Source organism: Lissotriton helveticus, chromosome 2_1 (genome assembly GCF_964261635.1).
Source record: "Lissotriton helveticus chromosome 2_1, aLisHel1.1, whole genome shotgun sequence".
Taxonomy (NCBI): domain Eukaryota; kingdom Metazoa; phylum Chordata; class Amphibia; order Caudata; family Salamandridae; genus Lissotriton; species Lissotriton helveticus.
In genome coordinates, this window is record NC_136059.1 from 161,508,386 (window position 1) to 161,535,478 (window position 27,093).

A 27,093-nucleotide genomic window follows, 5' to 3' on the forward strand; every position below is an offset into this window, starting at 1 on the left:
AATTCAGAGACTCTGTCCCTCACCACCCCTTGTTGTAAATATTTTTGTCCACCCTAAGCGTGGAAGGGTATACTCAGACATGAGTCCCTTGCTCATTGCACCATCAGGATTCAAGCAAGCCGGGCCGAAGACGGCTGTAATGCCAGAAACCGGTCCCCGGAAGCTTGTTTCCTTCCCAGTGTAAGAATTGGCTTTTGTAGTTTGGTTTGCCCTGTTCCCATCATGCACTGGGACAGGAACAGACTAATTTGCATACAGCCAGGTTCTGAAACTGGGATGGTGCAGTGAGCTAAAAAACGGTGTTGGATCTAGCCCTGATCTCTTGACAGGGTGAGAGTATTCTGCTTAATTCAGAGACTCTGTCCCTCACCACCCCTTGTTGTAAATATTTTTGTCCACCCTAAGCGTGGAAGGGTATACTCAGACATGAGTCGCTTGCTCATTGCACCATCAGGATTCAAGCAAGCCAGGCCGAAGACGGCTGTAATGCCAGAAACCGGTCCCCGGAAGCTTGTTTCCTTCCCAGTGTAAGAATTGGCTTTTGTAGTTTGGTTTGCCCTGTTCCCATCATGCACTGGGACAGGAACAGACTAATTTGCATACAGCCAGGTTCTGAAACTGGGATGGTGCAGTGAGCTAAAAAACGGTGTTGGATCTAGCCCTGATCTCTTGACAGGGTGAGAGTATTCTGCTTAATTCAGAGACTCTGTCCCTCACCACCCCTTGTTGTAAATATTTTTGTCCACCCTAAGCGTGGAAGGGTATACTCAGACATGAGTCCCTTGCTCATTGCACCATCAGGATTCAACCAAGCTGGGCCGAAGACGGCTGTAATGCCAGAAACCGGTCCCCGGAAGCTTGTTTCCTTCCCAGTGTAAGAATTGGCTTTTGTAGTTTGGTTTGCCCTGTTCCCATCATGCACTGGGACAGGAACAGACTAATTTGCATACAGCCAGGTTCTGAAACTGGGATGGTGCAGTGAGCTAAAAAACGGTGTTGGATCTAGCCCTGATCTCTTGACAGGGTGAGAGTATTCTGCTTAATTCAGAGACTCTGTCCCTCACCACCCCTTGTTGTAAATATTTTTGTCCACCCTAAGCGTGGAAGGGTATACTCAGACATGAGTCCCTTGCTCATTGCACCATCAGGATTCAAGCAAGCCGGACCGAAGACGGCTGTAATGCCAGAAACCGGTCCCCGGAAGCTTGTTTCGTTCCCAGTGTAAGAATTGGCTTTTGTAGTTTGGTTTGCCCTGTTCCCATCATGCACTGGGACAGGAACAGACTAATTTGCATACAGCCAGGTTCTGAAACTGGGATGGTGCAGTGAGCTAAAAAACGGTGTTGGATCTAGCCCTGATCTCTTGACAGGGTGAGAGTATTCTGCTTAATTCAGAGACTCTGTCCCTCACCACCCCTTGTTGTAAATATTTTTGTCCACTCTAAGCGTGGAAGGGTATACTCAGACATGAGTCCCTTGCTCATTGCACCATCAGGATTCAAGCAAGCCGGGCCGAAGACGGCTGTAATGCCAGAAACCGGTCCCCGGAAGCTTGTTTCCTTCCCAGTGTAAGAATTGGCTTTTGTAGTTTGGTTTGCCCTGTTCCCATCATGCACTGGGACAGGAACAGACTAATTTGCATACAGCCAGGTTCTGAAACTGGGATGGTGCAGTGAGCTAAAAAACGGTGTTGGATCTAGCCCTGATCTCTTGACAGGGTGAGAGTATTCTGCTTAATTCAGAGACTCTGTCCCTCACCACCCCTTGTTGTAAATATTTTTGTCCACCCTAAGCGTGGAAGGGTATACTCAGACATGAGTCCCTTGCTCATTGCACCATCAGGATTCAAGCAAGCCGGGCCGAAGACGGCTGTAATGCCAGAAACCGGTCCCCGGAAGCTTGTTTCCTTCCCAGTGTAAGAATTGGCTTTTGTAGTTTGGTTTGCCCTGTTCCCATCATGCACTGGGACAGGAACAGACTAATTTGCATACAGCCAGGTTCTGAAACTGGGATGGTGCAGTGAGCTAAAAAACGGTGTTGGATCTAGCCCTGATCTCTTGACAGGGTGAGAGTATTCTGCTTAATTCAGAGACTCTGTCCCTCACCACCCCTTGTTGTAAATATTTTTGTCCACCCTAAGCGTGGAAGGGTATACTCAGACATGAGTCCCTTGCTCATTGCACCATCAGGATTCAAGCAAGCCAGGCCGAAGACGGCTGTAATGCCAGAAACCGGTCCCCGGAAGCTTGTTTCCTTCCCAGTGTAAGAATTGGCTTTTGTAGTTTGGTTTGCCCTGTTCCCATCATGCACTGGGACAGGAACAGACTAATTTGCATACAGCCAGGTTCTGAAACTGGGATGGTGCAGTGAGCTAAAAAACGGTGTTGGATCTAGCCCTGATCTCTTGACAGGGTGAGAGTATTCTGCTTAATTCAGAGACTCTGTCCCTCACCACCCCTTGTTGTAAATATTTTTGTCCACCCTAAGCGTGGAAGGGTATACTCAGACATGAGTCCCTTGCTCATTGCACCATCAGGATTCAACCAAGCTGGGCCGAAGACGGCTGTAATGCCAGAAACCGGTCCCCGGAAGCTTGTTTCCTTCCCAGTGTAAGAATTGGCTTTTGTAGTTTGGTTTGCCCTGTTCCCATCATGCACTGGGACAGGAACAGACTAATTTGCATACAGCCAGGTTCTGAAACTGGGATGGTGCAGTGAGCTAAAAAACGGTGTTGGATCTAGCCCTGATCTCTTGACAGGGTGAGAGTATTCTGCTTAATTCAGAGACTCTGTCCCTCACCACCCCTTGTTGTAAATATTTTTGTCCACCCTAAGCGTGGAAGGGTATACTCAGACATGAGTCCCTTGCTCATTGCACCATCAGGATTCAAGCAAGCCGGGCCGAAGACGGCTGTAATGCCAGAAACCGGTCCCCGGAAGCTTGTTTACTTCCCAGTGTAAGAATTGGCTTTTGTAGTTTGGTTTGCCCTGTTCCCATCATGCACTGGGACAGGAACAGACTAATTTGCATACAGCCAGGTTCTGAAACTGGGATGGTGCAGTGAGCTAAAAAACGGTGTTGGATCTAGCCCTGATCTCTTGACAGGGTGAGAGTATTCTGCTTAATTCAGAGACTCTGTCCCTCACCACCCCTTGTTGTAAATATTTTTGTCCACCCTAAGCGTGGAAGGGTATACTCAGACATGAGTCCCTTGCTCATTGCACCATCAGGATTCAAGCAAGCCGGGCCGAAGACGGCTGTAATGCCAGAAACCGGTCCCCGGAAGCTTGTTTCCTTCCCAGTGTAAGAATTGGCTTTTGTAGTTTGGTTTGCCCTGTTCCCATCATGCACTGGGACAGGAACAGACTAATTTGCATACAGCCAGGTTCTGAAACTGGGATGGTGCAGTGAGCTAAAAAACGGTGTTGGATCTAGCCCTGATCTCTTGACAGGGTGAGAGTATTCTGCTTAATTCAGAGACTCTGTCCCTCACCACCCCTTGTTGTAAATATGTCATTTACATAAAGAATCATTAAACAAGCAGAAGCCCCGGATGGGACGAAACGCATTGGCTACGGCTACTAAAAGAACTAAAAACAAAAATAGAAGATCATGAATAAAGAAATCAACATTTAAAGAAAAACTACTTTTGAGTCTGTGCACTATGTGACTTAGTTGGAATTAATTTCGAAATCACGATCATTCAAATTGCATGTGGTCAGTAAATTTTGTGGACAACTGTGAGTGCTGAGTCATGCATGTTCTATAAATGTTTTGTTATTGGAGTCAGGTGGAGAGAATGAGAGAGGTTGTGATAGAGAAATAGGATAGACACAGGACACAAAGAAAGAAAATTCACTTTCCCTAGGAGCCCCTTGAAAGGGAAGGGCCCTGGGTAATTGCTCAATTTGTTCATGCCTTAAAAGATCTCTGATGCTGGGGCATCTAGTTTCATTGTTAGTGTTGGCTCAAGCATCAGAGCATGCTGAGCAGTGATGGCTTAAGGAATCAGGGGGCGCTTGGAAGCATCCCTTTACCTGGGTACCACATATGAAACAGTTGTCTTTCACTGAACCAGCTTCAAGCACGTGCTCTTCCCCTGCCCTGCTTCATGTTTAATTTATATGAAGTAAGGAAACTCAGCTGAGTCAACCCCACTTGCATTCTTTTCAAACTTTAACAGTAAATCTGCAATGCCTTGTGTGGAGGAAGAGGAGAACAAAAACACCAAACACAGGGTTCAATCTTAGAAGGTAGCACACACTGAAGATAAAGTGCCGTGTGCACAGGTTTCAGTCCAAGTGAGGGTGAAAATGACACAAAATAGTTCCAGATGTTGTGTATGAGCTGAAACCAAGACTAGTGCAGGTGGCTTTCGATGAAACTGCGCCGCAGGTGTGTTGTGTTGGTTTTCATGGTATGTGCGCCTCTATGTACCTATATAGAAACACTTACAAACAGTTTTTATGAGAATATGTGCATCACTGGTGACTTTCACAATTTCACAAGGGAAAAAAAAGTTTTCTACAGGGGGCCCCAAAGAAACTGCTAAATGTTAATGTAAGGCTATTTCTGATTACACACTGTATTCATATTTGACGTCCTCTCACTGCACACGTTAGAGCAGTGTCCTTCAAACTTTTTAATGCTGCGCCCTCTCCCAGTGGAGGGAAAAAACATCAGGCCCCCCTCAGAATTTTTTTACAATTATTCTATTAAATTGGCAATGTTTAAATATGTCTAGACTTATTTAAGCTTTGCAGTTAAGTTCTGTTATCATTTAAAAAATGCAATCAAATTCATGATTGCCAAACATACTAGTCTGGTCAGGCAGGCCTTAGCAACGTGTGGATGTATCCACAGTGTGGGGCTGGGGAATTCGGAGAATATTTGGAGTCCCTTCTCTTTTGATACCTTCTCCCAGGTAGCATATAAATGACAAAAGATGTTAGTGGTAGCCCATTTCAGAGCATCTTACTGCTGCTCATTTGTTTCCACTTAAAACGAAGCACCTTGAACACTTGCACGGCCCCCCCGTGGTTGGGGGGCCGGGGGTGTAATGTCGTGATACGTGACGACGGAGTTGCGTCGTGACGTATGCACCACATGACCTAAAAGCAAATAAAAGGTCAGGGGCGTGCTCACGTCGGCCTGTTGGCGACGGAGATGACCACCTGCAGTTGACTATCACTCAGGCTCCTGTGGTTCTTTAAGTGCTAGGCCCCAAACTCCTTTCCTTCACGTCCCCTCCATTAAACGAGTGTCGGTGCTAACCCCCCGACACAACACTGGCGACGAGGGTGGGCGTGCCCTCATGTGGTGGGGGCCGCGAGTGTGTGTTAGAGCTTGCGGCGCTCGTGCCATCTGGTTGGTGCATGCGGCGGCCCGGGTGTGTCGTCCTCTGCTCCTGTGGGCCACGGAGTCCTGTGCACCCTGTGCAACGGCCCGGTGCAGCCCGCAGGTGAGGCTGCTGCGCGTGGAGTGCCGCAGGTCATCGGCGCGGCCCCGTGCCTCCTCCCGACGTCTCTCTGGTACCCCGTGTGGTGCCTTGCTGGTCCACGCGCCCCCCGCGCACCGGCCTGGAGCGGGGAGACGCACGCGCGAGAGAAGCTACCTCCTGCGCTGCATGCACAACGGCCTCTGCGAGGGACCTGCAAGTAGGCCGCGAGTCGGCCCCGCCCCCTGCGTTTCCTCACGCATCAGGAGAGGAATTCACCGGCCACGTGGTGGGGGAGAAGAACACAGAGCTGTGCCTGGCAGGAGAGTGTGCCACCCTGGCTATATCATCTAGAACTACATTCTGAAGCAGGGCTGGATCAAAATAAAATAAATATACAACCCATCACCAGAGCATAGCGCCACAAGAGGGCATTACACAAATTCCAGAATCACTACAGGGACACCTTGTCGCAACCGACAATCGCAGCGCCATTGCCGACAGGGGCTGCAGCTACTGTGGGACGCCGCACCAGTCCAGAAAGGGATCAGGTCCAACACAGGAGACTAGTTATCCGTCCCGCCTAGAGGAGCAGGGCAGGAAGGTAGTTCCACTGAAAGCGCGCGTGCTCCCACGACATGTCGCAAATACCTCCAATAGAGCCCTTCATAGTAGAAGAATCGCCGTCATCTCTTGCGCCCAAATGAAAAGATTGGGTCGACCGACTACTCATCTTCTTTGAAGCCACTAAGGTGCATAAAGAGCAGAAGAGAGCGATGCTGCTCCATCTGGGAGGAAAACATATTCATAACATTGCCAAAACAATTGTGGAAGCGACACCTAAAAACCACCACACCCTGATAAATGTCCTAAATGCTCACTTTGAGCCAATGTCCAATCAGGACTACGAGAGATTTATCTTTCGTCAGGCCCGGCAACTTCCGGATGAGTCCCTGGACACTTACCATGTGCGGCTAAAAACCTGGCCTCAACGTGCGGGTTCCAGGACGTAACGGAAGAGATCAGAGGACAGATCATACAAGGCTGCGCTTCGGCCAAACTTAGGGAACGGATCCTTGAGGAATCTGGAAAACCTCTGGCAGAGATCCTGACTCTTGGATACACCAAAGAGCTATCCAAGGCTCGGGCGGCCCATATGGAGGCGGCCCTCCAAGCACCAGTAAAGGCGGAACCTGTCAATGCGGTCACCACCAAGCCGGCACCGAAAGGGAACAGGAAAGGCCCGCGCAGTGCCGCGACGGTGCCCACCACTACCTGTGGATACTGTGGTGGAACACCACAACTATCTGCTGACTGCCCCGCAAAAGGGAAAAGATGCTCAGGCTGTGGGCGCTTTAACCACTTTGAAAAGATGTGCAGAGCCAAGAAATACCGCAAACCACGACCAAAGGTCAATGCGGTGACGGAGGGTGACAAATCGTCAAGTGATATGGACGATGATGAAGAGGAACAGATGATAGTGCACAAAGTACACATGATCGGGACCGCAACCCGCAGAGCGCGGCGTCTGCCTCAATGTCACCTTCAAGTGGGGGATCAAGAGATCACAGAGGTGGTTGACACTGGGGCCACCATCAACATTATGGTAGCCGCCCTCTACCGTACGCTGCGACCCGCACCCCCGCTTCACTCCTCCGCAATAGTGGTGTTCGCATATGGGCAGGACACTCCGCTGAAAATCCTGGGGCGTTTTAAAAGAGCAGTGACCCATGGGAAACCGAGAGTACAGACCAACGTATTCGTCACCGAGGATGGTCAGGGTATGCTCCTGGGGTGCCGGGCTGCTGAGTACCTGGGAATATTATCTTTCTCCTTCAGTGTGCATCAAGAATCCATACAACATCTCCTCGAGGAGTTTATCGAAGTGTTCGAAGGGATTGGAAGATTCAAGGGGAAAGAAATACACCTGCATGTGGACCCCACTGTCCAACCTGTTGCGCTGCGGCATCAGAGGATTGCTTTCCATTTGAGGCCTCAAGTGGAACGAGAACTGAAGAAACTGGAGGCTGCCGGGATAATTGAACAAGTGATGGGTCCCACGCCATGGGTGTTACCCATCGTAGTCACCCGCAAACCCAAGCAGCCTGGAGCAGTACGCATATGCGTTGATATGCGCCTCCCGAACGCCGCCATAAACGTGAACGGCACATCACCCCCACTATTGACGATCTAATTGGAGAAATGGCGGGAGCGTGTTGGTTCTCCAAACTTGACCTATGATCCAGCTACCATCAATTAGTTCTTGACGAAGCGTCACGCAACATAACCACCTTCTCCACCCATGTGGGACTGAGATGCTACACCCGGTTAAGTTTTGGCATATCCAGTGCTGCGGAGGTGTTTCAACATGTCATCCAAGAGTTGATTGCCGACATTCCAGGAGTCTTTAACGTCAGCGATGACATCATGATTCATGCCAAGTCTCTACCTGAACACAACGCCGTCTCACCCAAGTGCTACGGAGGCTGCGAGAAGCTAGTCTAACGCTTCATCGTGAGAAATGCGAATTTCTGAAAACCAAGTTACAATTCTTTGGTTATACTTTCTCAACGGAGGGCGTCAACCCAGATCCCGACAAAGTGCGAGACATCAAAAGCGCCATCGCCCCTGCTAGTGTGACCGAAGTCCGCAGCTTTTTAGGGATGTTCAACTACTGTGGTAGGTTCATCAAGGACTTGACCTCACTCACAATGCTACTCAGAGAGTTGACCAAAGACTCGGTCCCCTGGGAATGGGGCCCTCCTCAAGAAAAGGCCTTCAAGACAATCAAGGATGCCCTGTCTGAAGCTAGTGTTCTTCGATCCAGAGAAGATGACCCAAATTGCAGTGGATGCTGGCCCGGTGGGCCTAGGTGCCGTCCTGTTACAGAGGCTACGACCAGAGGAAGATTGGGCACCAGTGGCGTTCGCAAGCTGATCTCTGACGGCGACAGAGCAACGGTATTCTCAAATAGAGAAAGAGGCTATCGCCATTCACTGGGGGTGTCGCCACTTTCACCTTTACGTTTATGGAAAACCATTTGTGGTCACAACGGATCATAAGCCACTAGTGGCCCTATTTGCTGGGACATCTACTAAACCTCCGCCGAGGATCGAGAAATGGATGCTCCAGCTGTAGGACTACAATTGACGTGTGGAATATCAGCCGGGGTCTCACAACCCGGCAGATTACTTGTCCCGACATCCGCGAGAAGCCACTGCCAAGGAGATGGAGGAAGCAGAGGACACGGAGTATTATGTCAGATACGTTACCGCCAGGTCCTGCCCCATCCCCCTATCGATGAAAGATCTAGCTGAAGCTACGGCCCAAGATGAATGTCTCCAACCCGCACACCTGCCGCCTCTTCCCGGGTCTCCTCCCCTCTGCTTGCTCAACCCACTGGCCCTTTAAAGTCGACTCGCGGCCCCCGCTCCGCGGGTGCCGCTTGCAGTCGGTTTAGGACTCTGCTGATTTGTCTGCCTGTATTGGAGGAGAACCGTGCCTTGGATCAGTGGATACCACCGGAGACCGGGACTGCGAGGCCCACCAGGCTGTGCGTTTGAAGATCCCGCACACCTGCCGCCTCTTCCCGGGTCTCCTCCCCTCTGCTTGCTCAACCCACTGGCCCTTTAAAGTCGACTCGCGGCCCCCGCTCCGTGGGTGCCGCTTGCAGTCGGTTTAGGACTCTGCTGATTTGTCTGCCTGTATTGGAGGAGAACCGTGCCTTGGATCAGTGGATACCACCGAGGACCGGGACTGCGAGGCCCACCAGGCTGTGCGTTTGAAGATCCCGCACACCTGCCGCCTCTTCCCGGGTCTCCTCCCCTTCAGCCTGTGCCCCACATTATAGGTAACTCTCCTAGCGTGAGCGGGACGCGTGTGCGGGACGAAGGCCGGGACGAAGCCCGGACAAAGGGCGGACCCTCTGAGGCCCTCCGAGGCCTGCAGAGCCTGGACTGGGCCCGTCCCCCTGTTCTTTAATCCATTTTTGTACCCTCTTCCCGTTGCTGCTGTAGTTAACATTATAGCTTCTCATTGTATTATTCCTGCAGCTCTTATCCCCTTTTGTGCCTTTAGTTTATTTATATCACTTAACGTTACCCACTGCTAGACACTGTTAATTGAATGGTACTTGTCATCTACTTCTTTACAAATTTCATATCATTAGTTCTAGTTGTAAAACAATATGTCTGCTCGCGGAACCCGAAGTCAGACAGCGGCAAGTGCCAAATCCAAAACAAAAAAACTAACTGGCACTTTAGATAATTTTATCAACCGCACCAACTCCTTAATTGACCAGGGAATAGTACTTATGGAAAGGAGGGTTTCAATGGACCTTGCCCAAGCCAAAAGATCCTCATTAGGCAATATAGCCCTAGCATGCTCCCCGATCAAAGCTTTAAACAGCTCTGATCCTCACCCCACACAGTTAGATGCCAAACCGCACATCCCAACTAGTTGCCCAACACTACCGCTCGATCCTTCACCTGTGAGTGCACCAATTCCACCTGCCCCTTTGTCACACAACTTATTATCAATACCAGTTGAAGTCCACCATGAGAATAACTGTTCTCAAAGGGGCAGTTTGGAAGGCGCAGTTCCAAAAACAATCCAAATGACCCACAAGGTAAATACCATCAATCCTGTCTCACAAGAGACGTTGGGTCATATTGACGGCGAGACTGGTGCAAGTGTCCCCGTCGAAGAAGGGAGGGATCTACTGGGTAGCAACGACAATGCAGGGAGTGATAAGGTCAAACTTGTATCCCATCCCTTACCATTGGGTATCCTAGATGACACAATTTCCGATAGTAGTTTGATTAGTATTCCAGATGACAGCAGTGGCGACGAATCCTCAGTCGACCAAGAGGATAGGAACGCCTCCTTTTTGAACTCCTTGTCCAATCTTATCAAATCACTACTTCTGCCCCTGGAATCTAGATTACAGAGCATTGAACACCAGCTTGAGGCCATTCTCTTGGCACAAAAACCCAAGGAAGTTAACCCTGCCCTTAATGCCCCCACTGTACCATCCTCTGCTCGTAATCATGCGTCTATCTCCAAGAAGAACTCTATAGGGGATAATCCCGCCCCCAAGTCCCGCCCGCCCAAAATACCAATCCCTGTGAGTAAAAAAGCCTGTACTAGCCAGCCATCCATCGTTGCTCCTACCCACACTCAGAGTGGTACTGATCTTATTACTCCAGCTCCTAAAACCCCCTTACCCGACCATGAGAAGTTAAACCCACGCCGGAATATCAGTTTACCTCCAGAAGCCTGTCCATATGTGATAGTATTGACTGGCGTCCCTGAACTTGCCCCCGCCATTTCTGAACCATTTGGGGCACTTAAGAATAAAATCTGCCACTGGTTAGACAGAAATTACCCTCCACCTCCTGGTCTAAACAACAAAATGCTCATGGTGGAGAGAGCCCCTTGGGTAGGTGGAAAAAAGAAAAGCTTAAAGGGAGATTGTGTTGTTGTAACATTTGAGGACCCGCGATTGGTGGAATATATTTGTTCCGTTCCTCCGTGTGACAACAACACTACGATTATGGCCAAACCCCTGTCATATTTCTATATGTACACGGAGCTTCATGATAATAGGTGGAGTTGGCTGAGGTCGTCCAATATGGGGAGTGGGAGAAACAGGAGGGAGAACTTCAACTACCAGATACCCCCTAAGTGGGGTGGGAATGAAGAGGAAGGTTGGAATCTAGTTGGCAGGAGAGCAGGGAGACCATATTTGGGCGATCGACAGCCGAATGGGGATTGGTTGGGTCCACAGCTCAACCATCCTCTATTCCCCTGTTTCAACCGTTACAGTGGTTTGGAAGGGGTAGACTGACTTCCAACACAGTCCCCTGGACAATCTGGAGAGAGAGTTGAGCCCGTTTCCCCCGGGGTACGAATCAATAGTATTAGTAGGGATGTTTTAATTAATATGGCTACCATTAGCCCAGGCAGAGCAGAAAGGGAATCTAGCACACTGATCTCACCAAAGGAATTATCCATAGCCCAAACTTCTATTAATATCTTGTCTTGGAACATAGCAGGCCTAAAAAAAAACCTTGATAACCCTGAGTGGAACGATTTTATAAATACCTTTCACATATGCATGTTCCAAGAGACTTGGTGTCCTCTGCCACAATATAAAAATGGATACTCTACCTTTTACATTCCTGCAGTTTCGACTGGAGAGGACGTCCCTCTGGAGGTCTACACATCTTGGTAAAATTAAATTTGAATTGTGTCATCACTACCCATAATACAAACTCAGACGACATTCTGCATATCTCTATAAAAAGTTATAATAATATACTAGAACTCTTCTGTGTACGCAAGAGGCTTACCGGGTGGACAAGCTTCACCTACACTAGAGTTGCTAGATAGAAAGTTATCATCCCTCCCCTTGAGATCTAAAATATTGGTGGGGAGGGACTTTAACTGTACTTTTGAGCCTCTGGACGATGAAGATTTAATGGGTTTAAATAACGAGGATAGGAGCCAGATTATACCATCACTAGCCCTCGCTCCCATTAAGAAATGGACTGCGAGAGCAATTCAGTTAAATGCTCTGGTCTGGGAACATAACCTACGGGCTCTAAATGGGCGAACTGTTTCCGACCGAGATGGAGCAATGACTTTTAATAGGCTAGGTTGCCCATCACGGATTGATTATATCCTTCTGGATACGCAGTCGTGGGTTAATCTGGTGGATATGAAGGTTAGACAAAGATCAGATAGTGATCACAACCCTCTATGTATGGTAATCCATTGGGGAGACGGGGTCAGCAAAAGGGCAATTCTAGAGATGACTACTAAAGAAGTTTTTCCTTCAAACTGCAATCGTAAGCTCAAGTGGAATGCAGTTAGGTGTGAAGAAGGGAAACTTGACAGTATTAAAGAGCTAGTTATGGCCGAATCCCGTGCCCTGGCATCTGTTGCTCTAGTGGCCCCCCATCCTACGGGGTCAAATTTACCAGCTATGTATAAGAACTTAACCGAGAAAATTGGAAAGTTTTTTACTAAAAAATCCAAGGGGACGTCATTGACACACCATAAACTAAATAAGGGTAACCTCTGGTACACAGCTAACTGTAGGAGGAAGAGGAAAGCCATTACGTTGGCTATAAAAAGTAAGGACCCTTTAGCAGTAAGATTTGCTAGACAAGATTATCACAAAAGCATAGCAACAGCTAAAAAGGACTGGGAGGAGCAGCATTGGCAGGAGCTCAAGGAGGCTACCTATGGGAAAAATCCTACTCTTTTTTGGAAATTAATTAACATTCTTGATAGACAAGGGGCCGAGCATATTTTAAACCATATAACCGAGCACCAATGGTACTCTCACTTTTCAAAATTGTACTGCGAGGACAGTGTGGAGGGCCAGCCAACATCTCCTGCTTTGGGTACCATGAGCAAGATTAGTACAGAGCTTGGTGCCAACGAAGAGTCCTTTTCACCACGTGAAGTTCAAGACGCCATCCTTAAGATAATCCCGGGAAAGGCGCCTGGCCCTGATGGCCTCCCGGGGGACCTATTGTTGTACGACCCCAAATCATGGGCAGACTTCATATCTATGCTTATGAATTTAATTCAGTCTGGCCACCCAGTACCCGAATCCTGGAAAGGTGCAGAGGTCATTACCATATTTAAAAAAGGTGATAGAGGGGACCCTGCCAACTACAGACCAATTAGTTTAATTGATACCATCCAAAAAGTAGTTGGCAGGGTCATCATAAACCGAACAGAGATGTGGCTAATGGAAAACGATATCTTGACCCACTTCCAGGCCGGGTTTAGGCGCAATGTAGGCGCCATGGACCAGGTCTTTAGATTCTGTGCGGTCTTCTGGAAGTCTGTGTCTGTTGCCAGGGGGAGTTTATACCTGGCTTTTATAGATCTGAAAACGGCTTTCGACGTTATCCCACGTGCCAAACCCAGGGAGGTCCTTCTGGACTTGGGGTTCCCTAGTTATTTGTTGCAGTTCATAATTAAACTTCATGAAGGAAATTACGCAAGGATCCGATGGGGGACCAGGGGCAACTAACTAGGAGGATCCCCGTCAGCAGAGGGGTACGGCAAGGTTGTGTGATGGCCCCGACCCTGTTTTCTCTTTTTATAAATGGGGTGGTGAATCATCTGAGAGAGGACCCAGCGGATGCCCCTGTCCTTGCTGGGGAGAAAACACCCACACACCTCTTTGCAGACGACACCCTCCTGTTGTCCAAAACCCCCAGCGGCCTGCAAAAACTCCTTGATCGTTTTAATGTGTTCTGCAAAGACCGTGGGTTAACGGTAAATACTGCAAAAACGAAGTTGATGGTCATGTCCGTAAAAAGAAATTATAGGAAGGTTCATCTCTCCTTGAATGGGTCCCCTCTAGAGGTAGTGGATGAATTTGATTATCTCGGGGTTAGAATTGGTAACAAAATGAATTGTGAATCCCATATGTGCCAAATGGTTTTAAATCTTAAAAGGGTTTCCGGTGCTATCCTAAAGAATCAACGTCTTTCAATCAGTAGACCGGTAGCCCCTGCCCTAGCGGTCTATGAGGGGAAGGCGTTAGCCTCTTCGGTCTACGGATCCAAATTATGGGGCACTGAGAATATTAAAGCACTGGTGGTGGCAGAAAACAAGTTCATGAGAGACCCAGTCTCGCTCCCACTCGCGACCCCTTTGAAACCATTATTTGCTGATATGGGCAAAAGATCTATCTCTGAAATAGTCCAACTCCGTCCATTACTATTTTGGGTGCGCCTTAGAAGGACCCCGGAATTAGCAAAATATGCTTTAGTGCTGGACGAGCTAATTAGCCTGAATGCTTCAAATAAAATAAAGTGGCTAAATAATTTAAAGAAGCTTGTGGTATCTTTGAGATTGAGCGACTCCTGGGCCTCCCAATCCCCCCAATCGAAACAAACAGTGAAAAAACTACACTGGGAGTGGATAGAGGCCAAGGTTCTGCTCAACCCAAATTGGGGTCCCTTAACGGAGAAATTTTTCGAACATAAGCATGTTGTAAAGTTAGAACCCTTCTTGGATTTCATACAAACCCCTCGAGACAGAACTTTATTTCTGAAACTCAGATATGGCATTCTCCCTCTTAAAAATTTCATGGCAAGATGGAAAGAAAGGAGGGAAGAGGACCAGAAATGCCCAGGTTGTCCTTGCCCGGAAGAATCCCTGGCCCATTTCCTCTTTGCATGTAAAGCGTACAAACAGGCCAGAGATAAATGGTTGAAGCCAGTCTGTAGAAAGCTAGGAGTTAGGGACCATAGATCAGCCCTTCGCATTATTGTTTCCGACACCTCTTGCATGGTTATTGTTTGCGGGGTTGCCAAGTTTTTGGCCAGTGCCTGGATTATCCGGTTAAGGTTGTTGTCCCATTCGTGCACAGATCATGACTCAGTATGAATTATAACCATGTTATTTTTTCTCAGTTTTAATTGTTTGTAATGTTGTAACGTTTTTAGGAGGATTGTAATACCTGGAATCTATGTATGTATTTTTATGTTTGTACTTTTATGATACATGTATCGAATAAAGTATTACAACAACAACATATTTTTACACTTGTAAAAGACTTGACGCGCACAAAGATTTGAATATGATTCATTAACCCGCTGCAGTGAGGAGCAGCTTTCTAGGGCTGGACTTATCTGTGAGCTTGTGCTTCCTGCACAGTACTTGTTTGTCAATATTTACAAACAGCCTTCTGACTGGTTCCCAAGGACGTCAGCAATTTAAACACGTCAAGGAAAGGTGACAATTTAAACGGAAGGCTTACAAAATTGATGGGGTGCAGGGCAAAAGGGTTCTCCACAGGAAACAACTATTTCCCGGAGGAGAAAAAACGGACTTTAAAATGTGGCTAAAGAAACCTCGATCGACCAACAAAACCCCTCCCAGTGGGCGAGTCATCCTCCACCCTCCCGCAACTTTAACTGCGTCCAATTACCTTTAAATGACACCATTGACAACGTGCTTTGGTGCCTTAACAGGTCGCAGTTTATTCAAACAAAACATGGTTGCACATTTCACAATTATATTGGTCATTCATAAACATCCATGTTATTGGATACTTTCATTGGGATGTACGTTGTTACAACGCATGCTTTTACCACGCATGCTGTAACAACGCACGTTTTAAAACGCATTCCATTACAACGCATTACACAGGGGGGTGCTGGATAGTGAATAGTTTAATTTACTATTCCAACACCAGTCCCCGTGGACACTAGGGAAGGTGTTGGATAGTAAATTAAAACTATTCCCTATCCTAGAGCGCCCCCCAGTGTAATGCGTTTTAATGGTTTTCGTTTTAAAGTCTGCGTTGTAATAGCACTGCGTGCTAAAAGTTGCGTCATAAAGGTTGTTCCCCCTTTCATTGACTTTGGAATTATCTTTGCACATTCCTTGTTGTTATGCACTTCCAGACAGTCTAGTTGTGGGGGGCCCATTCGTCCAGGCCTCTGTGTCTGCAGTTCCAGGCTTCAACTTGCTACCAAATTTGGTGGGTGTCCATCAGGACCCGCCCGGGCTGCAAGTGCCGTTCTGCTTGCCCTGGACCCCTTGTTGGCCCCTCGCCTGCTCCTTAAGGGCCCTTGCTGTGTGCATTTCATATACTCTGCCTGAGGCTGTGTCCGGACATTTCTCTCCCTCAGTACCGTTGCCGTGAGGCATCCCAAGAGCTCTGTGAGAAAATCACATCTACTCTGCCTGTGGCTGTGTGCCGTCATTAGCTCCCTCAGTGTCCCTGCCATGAGGCATCCCAAGGACACTGTGTGAACCTTCGATCTATCTCTAGTAATTTTTCTATCTTTTCTATATCTTTCCTGGGTTTCTTCCACCTCACCTCTACCTTTGCGGCTGTGACGCAAGCGTCCTTTGTGGGTGTGTGGGTGTGATTCACTCTTGTCCTTTGGCGGGAGGGTTATGTGCTTACTCAGGGCCCTGCGCCCTTATTTAACCGCCCCAGCTGCTCGCCGTGGGCGCCATGGCCTACCCTGGGGCGACCAATCCTGGTCACCTCTTTCTCGCAGGCTTCTGCAATGGGGGGAGAGGGCTTCCCACCTCTGGGCAGCGTTTGTCCCGAGCCCCCATAGGGTTCAGCTTTGCCTTCCCTGGCCCAGGCTTCTGATGGCTGCTCTCCGGCCTTCACCCATTGTCTTTAGCTCCCAGGACCCATCATTGATGTGCTCTTAAGGACACACCCGGGTGGGTTATTTCACAAAACCATCCATATAATTACTTTTAAACCTTAGCCCTGACCTTTATTACTGTCCACCTCATTACTCTTTTCAGGGACCTGTGTAATTTGGGAGCAATCCTGTGACCTCAAGCCAGCACGTCAGACCTTCGGCTATCTGGGGTCAGCCATTCCAAGGTTTAATGAATGGAGGTCAAAACGTTTGAGGCAAACATCCTATTGAAAAAAGCATCAACATTAAATGACTCTCACCTGACTCTTACACAGAGCCCTCATTTATCAATGCCTTAAGAGAACACTTGAGAACAAGTGAAAAAATGTGACCAGCTGCATATCTTCTCTTGACCAGCCCCATGGCGGGGGCTCATGTAGAAGCCAATCTTTTTGGCCGGCCTACATATTTTTGTCCTGCGTGGAGAGCGCTTGCATATCCTGCCAGCAACACACTAGGCCGCATGGCCCATGTCACGTCCTTGAGTTGACCTTCCAACAGATTCTCTGACTTTCATTTTCTGCACAGCAGCACAATGGAGTGCCTCTCCTCGCCACGCCCTTGCGGGGCATTCATGCAGGTTCGACTCTGCCCCTCTGTGGAATCAAGGATTCTGTACACCAGAGGTGAGTTATTTAACTTTTTTAATTTACGTTCAGGGATAACATCTCTTCACCCAACAGCTCTCTCTCTCCAACCACCGGAGTCGGAACCCACATTCCAAGAATCCCCACACTCACCAAGCAAAAAGCTAGGCACCCGCACATCATGACACTCACGTAGCATTGTAGATGCCACACACCTTCCCCTCTCATAAGATACACAACCCTCTCTACATCACAAACAAATCTAAGGTTCAAATATGTGCATTATTCTACAAAGTCTCTCAAGTAGGAGGGTTTGACGAAGAATCTCGAGCTCCTTCTCGGTTCCTTTTGATCATCTCCACCCTTGTTGCTCATGCTCTTTCTCCTTTCCTGCTCCATCATGTAGTATTTTGCAACTCTGTTCAAGTTCCAAATGTTATAATGATCAGTCTTTACCTCATTAGTGAACAAATTGATGACCTTCACTGACTTGCCAAATGTAGATGCTCCAACCCCAGGACCAGGAAGTTTATTCCGTACCCAGTCACTCACCTTAACACAAGTCACCTTTACTCTACTACGATTGTCAAACTCCTCTCTCATCCTTTCAATCCTTTCTTCCTCTTTGCCCTTCCAATTCGTTTCATCTACTCCACCTTTCACACCAAGCTCTCTCTTCTACTTTACCCAACTTTGCACTTTTCACTTTTGGGTTTTCTAACCCTGAAGAGTTTAAATGGAGTCATGCCGGTGATTGTGTGAAGTGTAAGTCTGTAAATTATCACCTTATCTTCTATCTCTTTCATTCATGCTCTATCAGTCATCGTTGTGGGCTGAATAGTTTCTTTCAAGACTTTGTTGAATCTCTCCCTTTCCTGACCTAATGGGACCAACAATAACCAAGGAATTCTTCTCCTCCCAAGGCGCAGAAAGACAAGTTCCTCACTACCATGGGTCGGGTTCTACATCTCAAAATTCTATCACTAGTCAAGCACTCAATGCAATCCCTCGCTGTCCTTTCTTTCATCACATCCATCCCAGGCCACCAATAGTCAATACTGCCCCTATCTTAGTTTTTGACATACCCCAGTGACTCTCATGTCCCAACATTATGATCCACTTCCTCAACCTGGTGGGAAGAATTAACCTGCTACCTCTCAAGAGCAACTCACCCTGAATTGTCAGCTACTCTTTCACCTCCCAAAATACTTTACCATCACTTCCACAAACATTTCTTCTCTGCCATCCGGACAATATCCACTGTTTCACCTTCTGCAACTCCTGATCACTTTGTATCTCTCTAACCCATACCTTCTCAAGAATGACACCATCAGTAACTTCACAAACTTTCACCTCCTCCTCCTCACACAATTCATCATCCAGAATCTCAAACTTTCCTTCCCTTCCAAGTTCATCACTACACATGCAGGTTTCCTCAATCCGCCAAAATATTTTTTGAGCCTGGACCATATTCCATGGCGACAGAGGATACTGCATCAATAACTTTAGACATAAACATCTCTTTCAAAGGATTATGATTAGTTTTGATCAAAAACTTACTTCCCCACAAAAATGTCTACAACTTCCTCACAGCCCAAAACACAGCCAGTGCCTCCTTCTCAGTGACGGAAATGTTCTTTTCTGACCCTCTCAAACTCCTGCAAGTCCAACTTCTTAATGCTGATTTCCAGTGCATTTAGATGTGCTGCAACCTGATCACCCAAATCTGGAAGATGTTCACACTCATCCTGACCTTCTGACCTCAAACAATGCAACAACAGAGAATTATTCCATTCAGTAATTAAAGATGTTCCCTTCCATTTTGACCAACACAGACTTGGCACCCCAGGTGAGGTCAGTAAAATTGGTGGTGGCTCAGATTTTGCATAGCTGTACAATATACCCTTCTAAACAGAATGTTAGAGTAATAATCTTCGAAACTGACACATTCTAAAGCATGCACAGAAATCAACAATTACCCAATAAAATGCAAACATGATACAGTTTCTGAATTACCAAGGATGCTTAGAGGTCATAGACTGATATTCATAGGTTAATAATTAAGGCCCACAGCGCTTGCTTAGGAGAGCGAATCAAAGTAATGCACTGAACACTGTAATTGATGTTCGCAAAATGCCAAAATCACTGGAGCCACATTCCAGATGAGGAAATCACCATAATGCAAAATCAGCTTAAAATGCCCAAAACACTGAAATGCCAGGTGTGTGAATCGCCGTAGTATTAAAGGTGTTCCCATGATTTGCAATCACCACGAAATGCCCAAAACACTGAAACTCCAGGTGTGTGAATCAACTTAATATCAAAGGTGCTCACAGAATTTAGAATCACGAGAAATGCCCAAAACACTGAAACGCCAGGTGTATGAATCACGGTAATATCAAAAGTTCTTGCTGGTTTTAAAGTAACCTCAAAGTGTTCATAAAACACGGAAACACCAGTTGTGCAAATCACTGTAGTATAAAAAAACACTTGGCATGTGCACCACAAAGCCTTTCCTGCCCACTCCGATGAGGGCAGGGAAACCACTTAGCACCACCATTGGCAACACTCCCCACCACACCACAAGTAGCATGCATGCTAATAAATAAACACACCACACATTTTCTGTTTTGGTAAAATTGCTGCAGGTTTATTACATACACTGTTATGTAATATAGTGGGTTATTTTACAGGCGATCCAAGGGCATACAACCATCTGGGCCGCCTGCTCGCCTGATGAGCCAAGCAGCACTGGGGCGACCCCATCTGTGCTGCCCCTTCTGGTGATCCTCTTCCTGGATCACGTGAAACATGATGCCTTATTACTTATGCCCCTTTCAGGGCGGAGCGTAACATGCCAAGCCCCCAGTTGTTCAGGTCCACAACCGCCCGAAGGATTAACGGGGCGCCGACACTGTTTTCCAGGAACCTCCCATGAGGCTCCTGGGAGACGGAGTGTCCGGTGTGTGAAAGAGGCATCCAGATGGTGGGTGAGGCCTATATACCCCTCCCCCTGTCCTCGCGCACAGGAAGTGACGCTCGCCTTGCCTGCTGGAACAAGGCTGGGGGGACTCCTCCCTGAGTCCCTGCCCCATAAGGGGTGTGGGGTGCCCTGATGGCACTAGAGGACCGCAATGTCTCAGGGGTGGGTTCCTCTGGAAATTCCTCCTCCCAAGAGGGCCGCCGCGACGTATATGACCTAATGATGCCAGAGTGCCGTCTAGCTATGCCACGTTGAAGTTGGAAAGCAGTACTCACACAAAAGTTGGAAATACCTCAGGCTTGATGGCAGCTCCAGGATCCCTTGCTCTGATTGCCAACAGTAATTAGCTCAGCTAGAAAGCGGAAAACACTGAAAAGGCAAAAATGCAAGCGGTGTAGTGTAGTTCCTATCTTCCCAATAGGCTCTGCGCATTGGAATAATACCTACAGCAGTAAAGGCCTAGGCCAGACGTTAACTAGGTCTACTACTGTCGATACTAGACTTAAAGTTTTGGGTTTGCCAGCTTAGCTCAGAGTTCACTAGAAACTTTCTCGAATGTTCAAGGAGGACTTAACTTCCCTGATTAGACAAGAAGGGATTTAGTTTCTGACAACCATAGAACATGACAACTTTGCTCTCCCCTAATCAAGAGTCAATCTCGAGAGTCGTGTGAACAAAAGGCAAATTATTTTACTCAGTCAGTACGTGCATTCTTAGTCTCATCAGAATGTAGAGAAAAGGAAGAGACGGGCGTGTTCAATAAAAAGGTGTTATTTATTGATCAGTCTCTTTTCTCATACAAGAGAAATGGATCGATATTATTGCAATACTTATAGTTAAGTAAAGTGCATACATTAAGAGCAGCAGTATAAAATAATACTGTAAAAACATTGAAATGGTTTCTAAGCCATAAGATGTTTAAAATGAATAAAATATATTACATACACATATACATTTGACTAAACGTACTGAACTGGTGTTTCTAGATACGCCTACCCCGTGTACCTGACCTAAGTCTAATACGAGGGCGGGAATAGATAGTTACAGTTTAAGTTAAGTTTGTTTTTGCCAAGTGAATAACTAAAGAATTCTCTGTGAGGGGTTATTCAGTTCTGTACCTGGAAGTTAGGATGAATGAGGAATGGTATCTCTCTCTCTGGTCTCGATATTCCAGGCTGCCTGCGAGGGCTACCCGGAAACGCCGGTGCTGGATTCTCGGCAGGAGAAAGCAGCTTCTCTCAGCGCGTCAGGAAGGCGGGGCTGCTGCCAGCGGGGTCTGCTCTGCTCTTGGCTTCGGCAAGTATGGCTGCTCCGTCTCGTCACCACGCGTGTGTTTGCATATGACAAGATCGGTAATATTTATACCTTTAAGGTGCCGAGATTGACGTAAGGATGGACATAGATACATCAATAAAGATGTCATACGATTTGCTCGTTAGCACATTCTTTTACTAAAGTTCTCGGTGAAATCAAAACAATGGCCGCAGGGTTTTGCCCAGGTTGTCATAGGTTTGATTTGTTATGAGAACTCCGTATGCCTTATCAGGGGCTGGAGGAATATCGCTTGTCTAATTAGATCGCAAGCGTTATGACCTAATCAGATAACACGTTCCTGTGCCGTAGTGTGACTGCGTCAGATAACGGTATCTGCATCATGGGGGTTTTCTGCCTCATGGGCTGACTGCTAGTTAACTTGTTGGTTTGTTTAACTAGAATAGGGTCAGGAATAGGGGGATCGATTCAGAACCTATAGGAATACATGACACCCACTCCACGCTAACTATGGACATATTTACTAATCTAGGCATAGTATAACATAGTACAACATACTATAGAGTAGTGTGTATACCTTACCACCCCAAAATACATAAATGCATTTTGAAATTCTTCAAATATACTGAAAAATTGCAGACATATATATTGTATGCACTCAAGCTGTAGAATAATGCCAAAGTAATCGCATTTGTATACATTATTGCTCGTTTGGTATATGAGAATTACACATGAAATGGTTTCTTAAATACAGAAAAAAGATTCGAGACCATTCCATCACAGAATAAAATATTTATGAACATACCAGCGGGCAGCTAAAGTCTATAAAGTATCTAAAAAATAGAAATCTTAGTTCTTTAGGAATAGTTTCTTACTTTAAGCAGAAGATAAGTGTCCCGAAAAACCGAAAAAATGAATTGGGGCTTCTGAAAGAGTTGCTGTCCGTGAACTGGAGTGAAAAATAGTTCATGTGACTTTATTATTTAAAGTTGAAGGCCGAATTCAGGGAACGCCGTGTGCGGGCTTGTTCAAAAGTCTCTATTTCTGTTCGGGTGAGAACATCATATCATTTAGGCTTTCGAAAAAACTGTCAACAGCTTCCTGGGAAAGTTCCACTAACTCGGAAATAGGTGTAATCATGCATTCTTGTGCATGATTGTCTCCATTGACATTCTGATTCGCATTGCTGACAGAAGGTCGTACCTGTTCGATGCTGCTTTCATCTTGAACTTCACTGCCCATCAATCGTAGTGGTGAAGCTTCCACGAATGCCGTCATCAGGATTGGTAGCCTTTGAGGGCAGCACAAAGCATGAACCTTGATCGGGCTCAACAATGTTTCTGCATCCATCGGCGCATCCGATTGTAGCGTCAGACAGGTGTCTAACACGCATTCTTCTCCGCATAGCAGACACCTCAATACAGGTAAAACACATCTTTGCCACATTGGTCGAAATGATAGAAACCAAGTCATGTTCAGGTCTCTAAGCCGGGAGAGTCCCAGGATTTTTGATATCCGGTCCCGGTATCCAATGGCTAGGATTGTTTCTTCCCTTGTCGCAAGAGTTTTGTCTGTGACATGGGTTGCCATAACGAAAAATAAGGACTAAGAATAGGATTCCTGCAATTAGTCCCAAGATCAGGGGAAGTCCGCCAAAAATCGAATGGACGAAATCTGGAAAAATACCCAGTATGGCTTTGAATGGTGTTAATGCCATCGAAAATACTGTCTTAAATACCTTTGAGACCCCATTGGTATCAGAAATATTTAAGATTTCATTCAGGATTTCCGCGAAATGTACGGGGGAATTAGTTGATAATAATGTATGTATCTCTGCAGTCGTCCTTGCGACTTGTAGATCATACGTTTCTTTTGATGACGAGAGCCTGGTAGGCGTCTGAAGAAGCACTGTTTTCATTCTGCTTAAAGTATCTATTCGAATAGAAGTAATTTTCAAATCGGGCCATGCCCTTGCCTCCCTGTCTGGGAAGGAGCTGGGGAACAATGAGCGTCCACAGCACTTGACCTTCGCAGTCGTAGTTACTAGATAAGGAGTCCCGGGCATAAGACTACAACATCTACGGTCTACAATAAGAATGTAACTCCCATTATAGAGTCTTTGAAAGAATGGTTCTATTTCTGTTGCAGGTGCGCCTTGCTGGTGACATGAAAGGTTGTATGAATTCCCTTCACAGGCTCCATGCAAACTAATTCCGTTACACAGAAGTGTGCCACTTAGTGACATCGCACAATTGTTGCCACTAAGAAACACTTTCTGTCCTTTATTACTGACACATGCATGTGAATAGGGCAGGTTCCATGTTGTTTTTATGTACCCCTTTCCCAATTTCTCGTACATGCCAGCCTGTATATATTTTTGGCAGTATTGAAACCTGAAGGTTGAGATTGGAATATTTATTATCCCATGTATTATCCATTCACTGACAGGTCGTTCTGACATTGTCACTGGTAATCTTTCGAGTTTTTCAATGCTCAAGATTGTATAATCAGCACCCTTGTGTGCCATACTGATTTGTCTATCAGTAAGGTTAAAGATTTGGAATAGTGACGTTGTGTTGATTAAACGCCAAGGCACATAGCCTGAACGCAGATTTTGTAACGTCCAGCCAAGCTGTACAATAGAACGCAATTGAGACTGACCGTGTTGTAATAACAGTAAGTCGTGCGATAATATGTCGATTGCTGAAGACACAATGCTGTCCAAAGAAAAAATTCTGGAGGACAGAGTCATGAACCCATTGTCCACTACAGAAAGTGATTTTTCCAAATTAATACGGTCAATTTCCCGTATTCTCTCTGCTGTTTCAATTTGAGTAACCTTCCAGGCCTCATTGTATGCTGCATATACAGAGGCTGCTATGAAACGCTTTTGACGCTGTTTGCGTGGTCCCAAAGTGAAATCACGCAAGTCAGCACCATCAGTAAGTAAAGTTAGGTGTTGCTTAATTTCTGCCAGTGTGGAAGTTTGTAGCCACTGAAGGCATAATTTGCCCACACTGTAGGTGGTTATTATCCCTGGGTGATGTCTTTGAGGATATCTAGGGTCTGGCCTGGTCATTTTGAACCCCTGTGTTTTGTTCAGGAATCTGTCTTGACAGTTATTAGTATCTGTGGGCCAGATCAACCACTGTTTCCAATCAGGATGTGTTCTGTTTTGGTTAAGTATATGGTTTATGTCTATTTCTTTATCTGTTTCAGAGCTATTGCTAAACATTGTTGGCTTTGGAATAGACGGGTTATTTAAATCTTTGATTTTGGCTAAGCCAAGACAGGTGGTTTGTTGAACAGTGTCATTTAAAAATATCATTTGTTCTGGGATCATGCAGGCTCTAAACAAAGCTTCTATACCCTGTACTTGCCATTCTTTTGTACCCCAAACACTTTTCAATTCAACATTTTTGTCCCAAAATTCAAAACCAAAAGTATTCATTTTTCCAAAGAATGAGTCTGAATATAACAATTTTGTGTTGGTTATCATGGTCTTGGTCCCTGTTTTGTTTGACAATTTAAAATAAAATGTTTCAGCATTACTTGTGTTAAAACCTGAAAAATATGAATATTTGTCGTAAACGGTTCTTGAGCTCCCTTTTGGAGGTGTTGCACAATGTTCCCATTGATTATAATTTAAAACATTTCTAGGTTGTGCAGATCTATGTAAAAACTGGTTACCATAGTGGTTATAGCAATACATACTATCATAATTTGTAGAACCCTGCAAATAATCATGTTTGGTAAATTTAGCAGACATTACTAAGTCAGACATCATATTATTAATGCTTTCGAAGTCCCAATCATCAGCAAATGAGTTTGGTTTTGCAAAGTCACTCAATGAGATCTTAATTTGGTGTGGATATTTCAGGATCTCGACCGGACCATAAATTTCATAGTCAGTGTTGTCCCAGGTTACCCCACCAGGTATCGGATTGGCTGTGAAGTTGGCTGAAGAAAGTTCTCTTTTCTCGACGTGTGAAGATGTGTGTGGTTTGAGGATCAAGTTTATTTTCTGACTTGCTGTGTCCATTTTAGCATATTTTCCCTCAATGAAGCGTCCCAAAGTTAGTACCATGATGAGCCAAAGTATGAGGATAAATGCACCAAAACCCACCCAAAATTCAATCCATGGAGAAATCAGATATGTTTCTTTCAGTTGTTTCAAACGTTCCTTAGCTTTATCTTTAAAGGTTTTTGATGATGGCTGTGTCTTTGATTCACTGAAGCCTTCAGAGGAATCATCGAAGTTTATGAAGTAGTCGGATGCAGTTCTGTCAATTGTTCCAATTGGTTCAGGATTTCTGTTTCTTGCATTTTCACTTGTTACTTCATTATAGATTGGTGTGTCTCTGCTAAATGTTTTTATTTGGGTTTTCAGAGGTCTGAGTTCTATTGCATTGCTGCATAGTCCTTGTTGTTCTTCTGTAGGCGTTTCGAATGTGATGAGCCTCTTTGTTAGGACCTCTGTACTGGTAGCAAACCTTGGTGTTCTGCTACTTATTGGGAGTCCACTTGGCCTGCTGTTTGTTATCGGCCACATGTTGTGGTTTTACCAGGTCGATGGATACAACTCGGTTCTCCTTTTTTCCAGCAAGTGGCGGTAGTACAACTGATCTTGTCCCGTTGACAGACAAGACAGGAACTGCTTTTCTGTAAGAAGGCCCAAATTCCTTCTTTACCGCGATCTTTTCCCTGACTAGATCCCCGACTTTTGGAATCCAGACAGGTCTTGCTGGGACAGGTGGTGGTTCTTCAGTGGTTGTTGGCTGTTGTTTCAACTTTATGTTGCTCAGGTCTTTTCTTGTTTTGTTTAAGTCCTGCAAAATAGCCAAACGGTCTTTGATATCAAAGGTTTTTTCTTTCACCACTGAAGTCTGACTATCAATGTCAGAGATCATCATCCTAGTTCCAAATAATAATTCGTACGCACTGAATCCCTTCAGAGAATTTCTTGGCAAGTTATTGAGACTACGTTGGACACTTATTAGATGTTTGACCCACCCAGCTCCCGAACCTAATACCTTCGCCGTTATAGATTGCTTTATGTCACGGTTTTTTCTTTCAACAATTCCGTTCCCCTCAGGGTGAAATGGACAAGAGTACCGCAATTGCACGCCCATGCTGACCATGGCCTCCTTATAAGCCCGAGAGCTAAAAGCAGGACCATTGTCCGAATGCAGTATGCCAATTGCGTATGTGCCGATAAAGACTCGCAAATCTTTTATAACAGTTCTGGCGTCAGCCGTTCGCTGGGGCCACATCCATATGAATCTCGTGCACGAATCCACTGCGACCAAGATATATTTATAGTTACCATCCCTTTGTAAGGGACCGCAGTGGTCTAGATAAACACATGCTAATGGTTTATCCGAGATTAGAAGGGGCGTCTGAGCTGGACGTCTCACCGTTGATACTTTCATTCTTTGACATATTTCACATTCTAGAACATAGTTCCTTGTTTGTCTTCTCATTTGTGGCCACCAGTATCTCTGTTTTAATAATGATACTGTGGCTGAGACGCCAGCATGTATAGAAGCAAGCCCTTCGTGTGCCGCTATTATTAGTCCTAACCTATGTTCCATGTTTGGAATTGCC